This window comes from Anser brachyrhynchus (genome assembly GCF_964034855.1).
Source record: "Anser brachyrhynchus genome assembly, chromosome: 1".
Classification (NCBI taxonomy): domain Eukaryota; kingdom Metazoa; phylum Chordata; class Aves; order Anseriformes; family Anatidae; genus Anser; species Anser brachyrhynchus.
The window spans coordinates 85,333,222-85,345,378 of NC_137694.1; positions in this window are offsets into that span (position 1 = coordinate 85,333,222).

Consider the following 12,157-nt stretch of genomic DNA (forward strand, 5'->3'; position numbering starts at 1 on the left):
GAAATTTACCTGCCTTGGGAAAAATAAAACTTTTCTGCAACAGCAGCGAATCCGTATAAGCAATGGGTTGATTCAAATTCCTTTCAACTTCACTAACAGCACAATGTTGTCCAGGTTAACCTGGAACTCAGCTATGGGCTTTTCCAAGGGCTGAAGTTTTTCCTTCATGAAATTTAATCGGATAAATAATTTTCTTGTTTATCTTTTTTTTTTTTCAAATTTGAAAGCATAAACAAAATACAAAACATATTCTGCAGATAATTATGAGTTTATGGAAAAATCTTCTAATAATGTCGAGAGAGAGACAATACGCAACCTTTGTACAATATTCTACCAAGTGACAATTACAGTATCTCCCTCTAACAAATAACATTTAAACAATAAATGACAAGAAGTTTTGAGGAAAAAAAGGCATAAGAATGAATGGATTATATTGCAAATATAAAATATTTTTTTGAGAAAGTGATTATTTAGGATAAGTGCAAAAATTTTACAGAGATCTTTATATTGTCATAAATATTTTGTCTTATTGATACAATAGAATAACATATATGTGTCTTATTCTGTCTTTCCAAAAGGAAAATAAAAACATGCTTTAAAAACTTTTTTTTTTCTCCTACAGAAAAGCTCACACGTGTCCATTTAACCATTGTTAAAATAATCCGTGTTTTCTCATATTTGTTAGCTGAAGCAGCAAATGACTAACACAATCCATTTTGATGAGTCACTGCACAATGTGTGAGCTGGCAAATGTGAAAACATTCCCAGAACTAAAATTACAATTTGCTTTCTCAGGGGGCAAGTGTTCTGTGGCTAATTAGTATTGTGGGTACTGAAAAAAAAACCCCACACTATCCCCAACCCCCCACCTCCTTATAGGTCATGCAAACTCTATTCACATCTTTGAAATACCTTCCAATCAGCCAAAAGTATTTGGCACACATTTGCGGTCTGTATGCACAAGAAGAATTCAAAACAAGCTCTGACTGAAATCCCATAGCTGAGTAACTAAGCTCATTTGTTGCAAGCTTTCCGAAATAGGGGCAGTGACTAACAGCAAAGCTGTGCTGGTGTGTCATTTCATGCAGCAAATAGGCAAAAATACTTGAGCACTTCTAAGATTCACAGCTTGGCAGCAGAGATTTTAGTATGAGACTCTATTTCCTTTCCCAGCTCTTGTTCAGAAAGCAACTACTTTCTTTGCATCCTGGCACTGCACACTACCTTAGGAGTTTACTGCAGTATTTATTTTTTATTTTTTATCCTTCTCCTCCTTTCTTTGGTTAGAGTATTCTCTAGTGGGAACAGAGCTCTCAAGAAAATCATCTGTATCCTCCAACTCATTCTTCTTCACTGACTTTCCCCTGCAGTCAGAAATGGGATTTGTCCTTCCCCTCTTCTCCCTGCTTCTCTTCCCTTCTCACTTTCCTTAACAGCTAGTGAAGAGAAAGCAAAAAAGTTCAGTGAGGATGCCAGCTTTGAAAATAAGAAGCAAGTTAGAGTAGGAGTTGCCAATTATTAAATTATCCAGAGAATCCTAATAGCCATAAACACAAAAGATCATCACAGACTTAGGGGAGAAAAATGCACCTTGCACATCAAATCATGAAAGCAGCTGCAGAAGTTTCCTTTTCAGTCCTGTCACCTGGAAGACAAAATGATTCCCTTTACTTTGCTGAACAGACAGGAGGCAAACAGCACATGCCATCGCTGACTGAACTGCAAAATCAAAATTGACAAATCCTGGAGGAGGAAGCTACTATTATAAAGCCAGGCATGACTGCTAATGCTACCTTGACTTTCTCAGCTGATACTAGCTGCTGCCGCTCAACAGCCCCTGAGGCCCAAGTGACATTACTCTAGATTCCAAGACAAGCCAAGAAAGTGAACGATAATTTTGTCATAAAAACAGGAAAAAAGAGACTGACACAGAAGACCCATTGTAGGTTTTGTACCGTGATAAAGAAGCAGAGGAAGGGAACTGTGTTTAAACTCAGCATGCTTTTTAAAAATAGAAAAAATACTATTCATGACAGTTTAATGAAGAAAGATAGATGTGACAGAAAATTAAGGTCAGGGCTGAAAAAACAGAAATTAAATCTAACAGTAGTCCCTGACATTTTTTTCCCATTTTGATTTGTCATAATAATAATTATTATTATTGAAAGAAGCTGTCTTACTCTCCGTGTAAAAATGAAATACAAAATGCAAACTCAAATCCTTTTCTAATGCCTTAAAGCAGTGCATTGATGCCACAAAAGGGCACTCTGTGGATGTATACACATACATACGTGCTCGTATGCGCAGGTGCATATACACATACAGCAAAATAACCTATTAATTACAAAGGTCCCTATTTCAGAAGGGAAAGACTGCTTTAAGAACTTGACATTTTAGGGGGAAAAAAAGAAAAAAAAAGTGGTATATCTTAAATTTATGCTTTTACTCTTATCCTCCATTGTCAAAGAGTGTTTTGATTTGGGGAAGAGCAAACACTTCTCCAAAGTTTAAGAGTACTGTCTATACAAGTATCCTAAATTTCTTCTGCTCTATCTGGGTTCACTTTAGATTAAAAATCCAAGCTGGCCTCCTAACTGTAACTTGCAATATATCACTGTGAAGGAGAAGCATGAAAAGCACAGCCATGCAAGTGAAGATTGGCATGTTTAGACTTCCTCTTGCTCTCAAGTGTACAAGGAACAGACCTAGAACATTAATATTCTGTCTGTGACTGTGCAGAGCTCACTTTTTTGCTGAATTCACAAAATTAACCCAGTAGCTTTAAAACAGAGTCCAAATCTGAAAAATTTCATAAAGCTTCAACAGGTTCTTGTAGCTGTGTCAATTTTCACCAGTGAAGGAGATACCACTTAGTTCACATGAGCCTAGACTGAGCTGCTTTTCTAAGATTCACAAATCGAGAAGTTAAAGCTTTACAGAATGTATCCAGCAAATTCTACAAATACAGCACTTGGAACTGGAAAGTTAAAGATATTATAGAATCAAACTATTAGAGCAAAATACGTATTAAAGTAAAAATTATATGCCATTTCAAAGGAGGAGCTGTGCCTGGGTGTAAAGTTAAGCACCATATCCAGTCCTATTGCCTTCTCTTTATTAATACTGAGGTATGTCTCATGTACCTTGGCATCAGGGAAATACAAGTCATGTGCAAGGTACATAATAGAGGGGTCAAAAAAATCTCAAATCGTACATTAGGAGAAGGGATCCACAGTAAATGCTGTAGCTGTGGAATGCATCAGGCTGTGTTGTTCCAGCACAAAGCATAATCTCAAGGTATTTCCAGTGCTCTGGCTTCTTCCCTTTTTCCCAAACGTCACCAAGCCAGTTGCCACAGACATGTATTTCATCTTGCAAATTAAAGAGAACTCAGTAACTACAGAATAATTTCACTGACCATTATTACTCTCCCTTTCCAATTACCATGATGTGACATACAGGTAAGCAACTTGTTAATGGAGTAGCTCATATGCCTGTATTATTTTATTTTTTTACATATGATTATGATTTAAATGAGGTCCATTTATATATTATTTTTCCAAGGCTTACTATAATGAAACAAGCAAATTACTTTATTACTAGAGTGCTACTCTTATATTGCTTTGTATCTTGAGAACTTTTGTCAGTAAAAATTTTTCCTTGGCAAAATCCAGCACTGTCTATATTTGCTTCAATTAAGAAATGATGAACAACACCTGAAAATAAATAAATAAATAAATAATAAAACCAACACCTTGCCTTTAAAATAGTGGAAAGGCACAAGGACCTCATTTTCACCTAGCTATTTCTGTCTTGCAAAAAAATGGAGGGGGAAAAAAAAAAAGAAATGTGAACATGAAAACTGGTTGCTGTAATGGACCTGCAAGAAGTTTATTTTGAGTTTTAGTCTTCTCCTATCTCTAGGCCCTCCTGTGTACTGTGAGCTTTATTTGGTAACAGGGAATGACTTCTGGACTTTTTTTTTCCTGGTTGGATTGAAGCTGTCTATCTGGCTAATTCTGGCTCTTCCAGGACTTTTTTGTTTTAGTTGTACTTGGGGAGCCAAAGGGTTTTTGCACATTCTTTCTGGATTAGGGTAGTTTTCAGAGAAAACTAGCCAGTTTCCTTTCTGCTAGCACTATGTCTCAGTGATGCTACTATCAAATTAAAATTTGATGAGTTACAGAAATTGAAAGTGTGAATGAGGCAACAGCTAGGGTCTTGGAAGGTTACACACAAGTGCAGGGATGAAGCAGCAGAAGGTATACTAGAATCCTTTCTGTCTTCATTCCTCTCCTTGACTGAGAGCTAACTTCTGAACAGAAAAAAGTGGACTAAAAGGTGAGAACATCTTAATGAAGGCTTTGTTATGGCAGAAAAACAGGATTTTATGTACAAATTTAATGTCATTATTCTGTGGTTAGTGTAGGTGGGAGTGTAGCAGTTATTACCAATTTACTCACCTAGAAGTTAGGATAAAAATGATACTGCATATCTACTGTTTACCATAGTTTTCTTTTCATGATGTTTTTACATAAATGATTTTTTTTTTTTTTAACTGATATTTACTTTGGCTATAATAATGCCTTATTATATTAAAAAACAAACCCAGACTCAGAAAGACAATCTGAAGGCACCGGATGATCAGAATTAAACAAGTTCATTTCTTCCACAATTCTCTGAGACTGTCTTTGAAGATCATTAATACACAATTGCCATTTTCATTTACTATAAAAAAGCCCACTATTTTCTATGAAGTAGAAATAGTTGTTACCATTAGGAAAAATATTGCTTGAGTATACTGAAAGGGAGTCATCTTTCCAACAGGCAGCCAATCTACAGAAGAATATCGGCCCTCATAAAAGTCATTAACTTTCAAAGGTAAACTCTAAAGAGAAGAAACCAACATGCGCAAATGTAAAAGAAGAAGAAGGAATCTGTGTATCTCTAAATAAAATCTTTTTCAAGCCAATGGAGTTCGCAGAAGAGAAGAATATTCAACAAACAAGTAACAGGGACCAAAAAAAAAAACTTCAGAGAGATATATGACTTCAGGAGCACTGAAAGACTATTTTTTTTCCTTAGACTATAACCAATTTTGAAAAATAGGAGGCATTATTTCCTGCCAGAACTAAGACCCAGATACTCAACACTATTCAGACACCAATTCCCAAACTGATAAACATACTTCTAAATCAGAGGCAAGCAGGTACATGGATTGGAAGTAAAGGACTACAATACTTGCCAGAACCTGGACCTAACCCACTTTTCCCAGTGTTTCCCTAAGGCCTGGGTAGGGCCAGCCTGGCCTCAGCTCAGCACCCAGAGGACAGAACTGGGAAACCACGTGGCAAGGCGTGAGGAGGTGTGTCCTGCCCTAGGGCTGCCTTTCAGCCTGCCCATTACCTTCTGCCTCGTCCTGGTCTCTGCTGGGCCGGGCACCACCCCATATCCATCCCAACCTAGGGGCTGCCTTCCTGGACAGGCCTGGGCCTGTGGCTGCCTGGGGATGGCCAGGCAGTGGCTGACTCCTGTCGCTGTCCCTTTCCCATCCCAGTTCATGTTGCTGGGGGCTGAGGAATGGGGATGGTCGGGAACTGAGGCCACCATGTCACTCCAATGGGCCCTATGGCCCTCCAGACCTTGACAGGCCACCCCCAGCCATGCTGTTCCCTGTCTGGGGGCCTGGAAGAGAGCTCCAGTGTCAAGAGTCAAGCCCTTCTCATGTCGGTCCAAGACTTAAGCCATCCTGGAAAAGATTTCTGCACTGACATTACCCATACTGACAGCCAGAGTGGTCAGGACCACAATCCAAAGTGCAATATGGCTAACCACATTTAGATTCGGAAGGCAGCCAGGCAGAGCAAAGATAGGTGTGTTTACAGTCAATAGCACTAAACACGTCAGAGAGGTCTATCTAGAGAAGTATGGATGTGATTGATTCTCTTGCCTAAGAAAAGAAGAAACTAATTCAGCACAGCAACAAGTTTTGCTTCTGTTTTGTGCTCTAGCCTGAAGCTTGATGTAGGGGGCCCTACAATACCAGCAAATGACACCTGGTCCTGGTGACTGCCTCAGTAACTTCTAGCCGTAAAATACAAAAGCAAACTAGGGCAGAAGAGGAGAGGGGAGGGGAGGGGAGGGGAGGGGAGGGGAGGGGAGGGGAGGGGAGGGGAGGGGAGGGGAGGGGAGGGGAGGGGAGGGGAGGGGAAGGGAGGGGAGGGGAGGGGAGGGGAGGGGAGAGGGGAGGGGAGGGGGAGGGGAGGGGAGGGGAGGGGAGGGGAGGGGAGGGGAGGGGAGGGGAGGGGAGGGGGGAGGGGAGGGGAGGGGAGGGGGAGGAGAGGAGAGGAGAGGAGAGGAGAGGAGGAGAGGAGAGGAGAGGAGAGGAGAGGAGAGGAGAGGAGAGGAGAGGAGAGGAGAGGAGAGCAGAGCAGAGCAGAGCAGAGCAGAGCAGAGCAGAGCAGAGCAGAGCAGAGCAGAGAAGAGAAGAGAAGAGAAGAGAAGAGAAGAGAAGAGAAGAGAAGAGAAGAGAAGAGAAGAGAAGAGAAGAGAAGAGAAGAGAAGAGAAGAGAAGAGAAGAGAAGAGAAGAGAAGAGAAGAGAAGAGAAGAGAAGAGAAGAGGGAAAAAAAAAAAAGCCCACCAACAGCTCACTTGCCTTCCTAAGGAATGAATTATGAATAAGGAAAGGAAATAGTTAGATTCCAGTTTATATTGTAGGTCAGGAGTTTTCTTTGTTTACCTTGAATAAACCCTTTCTTGTTAGATTTGAGTGCTCGGAAAAGGGCAGCTGGACAATCAAGGAAACCAAAGCTCTTTATGCACACCCGCTATGATACCAAATTAGTTTGGGGTGGGTGAACTGTTGTAGTGCTGGCCTTCTACGGAGAACATTAAGACTCAGAAATCAAAGGGAATCTATCATGGTTTTGTATGCGTCTTCTATTACTTTTCCATAGCTGTTAGCACTTTAAAAATATAAGAGGAAGCTTAATACAATTTTTGCAGCATACGGGTACCAGCACAGCAGTTATTTTTAAATTTACCCTAAGGTCAATGCCACCTTTATTTCAATGCTGACACACTACGATACCTATGCTATGCCACTATGAAGCCCCTCTAGAGTGGTGAGGCTGCCAGTCTTGTCTAATTCTGGGCCTGGACAGGGGCTGTGCTATCAATAAATATGCGTTAGGGAGCGGAGTGATGCTAGCAAAATTAATTTCACCTATGACACAAAGCAGATTCAAAGTAGTTCTGTATGTAATCTTTAGAGAATTTGTTCCTTTTTGGTAAAATTATAATGCTATATTACAAATCATATTCATTTGTGCTTCAAGGCAGCTTGAAGTTTGCATTTCAGTTATATAACATTTTTGAATACTGCTATATGTATGATTAAATTTTTATTCTGTAGTAGGAATTAATTACAAATAATTTAAAGCAATGAAACTTGGGGGTTTTCTGAAGACAGCAGATAGTCCTGCTAGAAGACAGGCTTGATAGATTAATCACATTTGAAACCTGGGGCTGAAGTAAACCATCACCATTTGGAAACGACTAGTGATCTACTTATCTGCAGTCAGATAATCAGCAGTGTGCACAAAAACCTTTCTCAAAATTACTTCCCCCCCCCCCCCCTTTCTGCCCAACATATATATTTTTTGCTGTAGTAATTAATTTGTACTGTAAAGGACTAGTTGGTACTGCTCTAGGTGAACAACTCAATTCACTTAGGCTCTGACTTAGGGCAGACCATCTATGAAAACACTAATTAATTGTGCATAAAATTGTTTTAATCTATATTGGAGACATAATTGGTCCCGCAGAATGTCACGTGCAGTTCAGTCATGTTTCCATTTCATGTGCTATTCTGTGACCTGCCCTGCTGTATATTTAATGAAATAACCTGAGTTTTCTCATCAGCAAAAAAGAAAAAAAAAATCAGATTTTTTTTTTGTGTTCACCTTCAGTTTTACCCAGGACAACACAATTTATTTGAAGTGAGATGTCCTTTAGCATCCTTTCCATCTCAACCACTCCCTGCCCTGAAATCCTCCACTTAAAATTTTGTTTCTTCCATAAAACACACCCAGTTGAGCTGTATTGGTCTCATATAAAACTCTTAACTATCAACAAAAAGACTCCTATCAACCTTAGCTGACACTAGATTTGGACTTCTCTGCTACCATATACTTAATATGGAACTAAGTCCTAAGACAAACAACATTGGAAAGAATATCGTATGGAGAGGAGAGCACTGCATTTTCAGCATTAATGTGTTGCAGTAACACGGACTGATGAAATACGAACCTGGTGCCATGCATATATCTTGTGTTTCCTGTATTGTGGTCTGCTGTTGCTCTCAATGGTAGATATAAAGAGAATTCTTGTGCTACCAAGAGTGTATTATCTATCTTTGTAAATGTATCCACTGATACTAGATTAATTTTACAAAGTGATTGTTAGTTTGAGCACTTAATTACAGAATTTTATAATCTGCTAGTCCTGATATTTAAATCACATACATAAAATTTGGATAACTGCATTTTGATATTATGGGAAGGGAGGGATCTACATACTTGACTGTCAGATCTGCTAAATGATCCATAGCTGAATGAAAATGATCCATAGCAAAATAGAAAATCAGAAAACAGATCAAATCAAGAGCTCCCACAAAATTCAAAACAAACATAAAAACCACCTTATACTTGACACCACATAGATAATATAATAATAAAGGAACAATAACTTCCACCATAGGAAATGCTGAATAAAATTCCAAAACCTCTGTTATGCAGGAGGCCAGACTTGCAGATGACCATAGCAGATCATTCATTCAAATACTTGTCTTTTCAAGAGTTTCATTAGGCTTAGGAATTCAAGTGTTGTTTGGTCCTGCTTGTATTGATCCATATATCCTGAGAACCAGTGTGAGAGATGGAAGCGTGCTTCATTCAGAATCACAGCATTAACAGATCTAACATGATCCTTGTACAACATGATCCTCAGTACAACACAGCTACTTCAATGAGCTCATGGCAGATCCACTTCAAAAGCCTCACAGTTCTCCCCAGCTCTTATTTGCACGCAATTAAGTTGCTTCTGAAAAAGGCTGAACCATATATTACTGCTACCCTCTCAATTTTATATATGAAGGCAAATAGGTTTAATTCAACTCCCAATGCAGTTGCACTCTGTGTTCTCAAGATAAGTTTTGGTGAAGCCAACAAAAATCAAATAAAGAATAATTGTTTGGATGTTTTTTCTCAAGTTGGCTCAAATCTACTTTGAATTTTAGTCAAAGTATACATAATAAAACAAAACGTATCTTAAAATGAAAAGTTATTTTTGATTCTTGATTTAATTTTTTAACTTTAGAAAAACTTCCATAAATTTACTATTCAGTTTTCTTATGCTAGAATACTAGCTTCATTGTTCTCTACTTTTTAATACATGAAGCTATAGTACACCTTCCCTGTATTTTCCTAGCCATTCAGTCATCTATAAAATGCAGTATGGCACATATCTTATATAGTCAAACACATGCCTGCACATATGCAGACTTTGAAGATATACTATTAAAGGCCATATCTTCAGGAAATATTTGAAATACATTAATGTTTTCCAATCTTAGACTCCAAAGACTATTAAGCATAAATCTAACACCAGGTTTCCGGAACAGGGTCAGGCTTGAGTGCTCTTCTATTAAGAATGACTAATTCTGGGCAAGTCTTCAACAAAGCATCACCCTCAAAAAGACACTCATTATTTTAGCTATGAAGCTATAGTCCAAAGACACTTACATTGCTTCTTTGTGGATTTATCAGAATTGAATGTGATCATCTTTTATTCTGTAATTCCCTTCTTCTCATTCCCCTGAAGAAAGGTCAGTTTGCATTTCAAAATGGGGTCTACGGTTGTCATTTCATAAGAACAGTAGGGTTCCCTGATACAATGAGATGTCACCAGCTGTGGTTGATGAACTTGTATGGTTTGTAAGTTTTTAGTGATTCTTCCCATTGATCAAATCACAGCTTTCGTGATAAATTGCAAGAGGAATAAAATGTGTAAACAAGGAAAGTTTAGATGAATGCTTTCAGAGTCCAATCAAGTATGGTTGTGTGTTTTTTTTTTTTTTTTTTCTGCCATTTAGCAACAAGAAAGTTGCTAAATAGTTCACAAGAGGATCTGCTAAATCATATAAGTTTACTTCAAAGAAAATGCCAGTTTCTCAGGTGACTGATCCACATCCCAGTACTCCCATCTCAAGGACCAGCTATATCAAAATACTGGTGATTACTTCAGATCAGCCTACTCTTTCTAATGCCTTCATCCAGTAGAACTTTGTTATTTCTGGGTTTTGGATTTCCCTTTATATGTAAGTATGTAAATATATGTATATATATATATATATACACACACACACATATAAATGTAATGAACATAAGTGTGCCGAACCTTTAGTTTAACCAACAAAACTTATTTTCCCCACCAGTAAATTCTGGTTCAACAGCTATGATACAAATATGGTCACTTTTATATTTGGGATCAAATAGAAATACCATGTTGAATCAGCAGGCCAGTTCACATTTGGTTTCAGTTCAATTCCAGGTTCCCCCAAATTACAGATCATTTTGAAAGTGCTTTCCCCTCTGAAGCATCTGGCTGACATGGTTAGGTTCAGTGCTTTCAATGTGTGGCAGAAAGCTTCACTAACCTTTCATAAAGCTGATAGCAGAGCTGAGTTGGAAAATACTGCTTGCTTACTTGTTTTGGCATATACTTGCTGTTCAAACTTGGAACAGGATAAATCCCTGAAGGTTGCAGTAGCAGTAAAAATGCCTGAGGAAGAAGAAGGGAAAGTGAGGAGATAAAGTGACTGGTAGAGCAAGGGAGTTCTCAGAGCATGCATTAAATATTAGGTGATATATATTTGCAAATGATTCTCATGAGTTCACCGATGTGTCAAATTCTGATGTACTCACTTGAAAGTTCCCCATGAATGCATTTTTTAATCTAAAGTAGGATCTCACACCAAAAAAAAGCTCTTTTATTTAGAGTGTGAGAAAGTTTCTCTTTGTTCTAAAATAAAACTCTTAGCCTTTCTCTATTCTCTTTACCTCCCAGCCTCGGAAAGATTAATTGCTAAAAGGCAGCTCAGGAGCTGCTAGGAAGCTCTCTGGCTATATTTCAACAATGTGACAGTGTTCAGATGTTGCAGTGGTTCCACATTGTATTTCAACAGCTGAATATGTTACCATACATGAAGGGTAGAGTTGTTATTCAAGCCATAATGTCTTCTTCTGCTGACGTATCTAAATAAATCTCTGAGTATATGTCTATTCTTTTTTTTTACTTCCAGACTATTTTAATCCTGAACGCAATGAAGCAGACTTCAAGAAATGGAGGCGAGAGTATTGTTTCAGGGCATGTGTATCAGACCCACCATCATTCAGCACATACTTCTTTGACTCCTTGAGCTTGATGCACTTTTTCAGTGTTAAGATAACTTCCTTATGGTAAGTTTACAGTTCTGGGGGATTTTCCTTTCACCCGAGTTTTTCTTCCATCTCTACGCTTATTTTTCAGCCCTTTCATCAATCAGTATGTTTCCCCTTCTGTTTTGCTCTATTTCTGTGCCTGTATACTTTGTATGCAGAAGTTTTCTTTTCTTCTTCCATTCTTTCCTTTGCAGTGTCAGTGCTTCTCCCTTCTCGCCCTCTCTCAATTTTTATTGATTTTGTTTTCCATTTGTCACCAACATTTTCACTACCCCAATGTGTTTTAACCCCTCTATTACCACTCAACAGCAAAATAAAATCAACTACCTTTCTCACCAGATTAGTGAACACACTGGGTAATATAGGTGAGAGAGCTTATGCTAGATTTCGTTAGTTTCCATGCAAATGAGAACGAATAAGTAAGAGTAAGAGAACTTCCAGAGTGATGAAAAGATCCAGGATAACAGCAAAAAATAAATTCCTATTTTTGAATCTGGTCCTCAATAGTTTCTGTAGCTACAGACAGACATAGTTTTTAAAACATTTTCAAAGCCTGGTAAGTAAGCAAGACAATTGTTCTGCAGGCTGGGAAAATTTCAGTTCTGGGAGGGCTGAAACAACCAGTATTTTTATCTTCCTCCCTCATGAAACAATC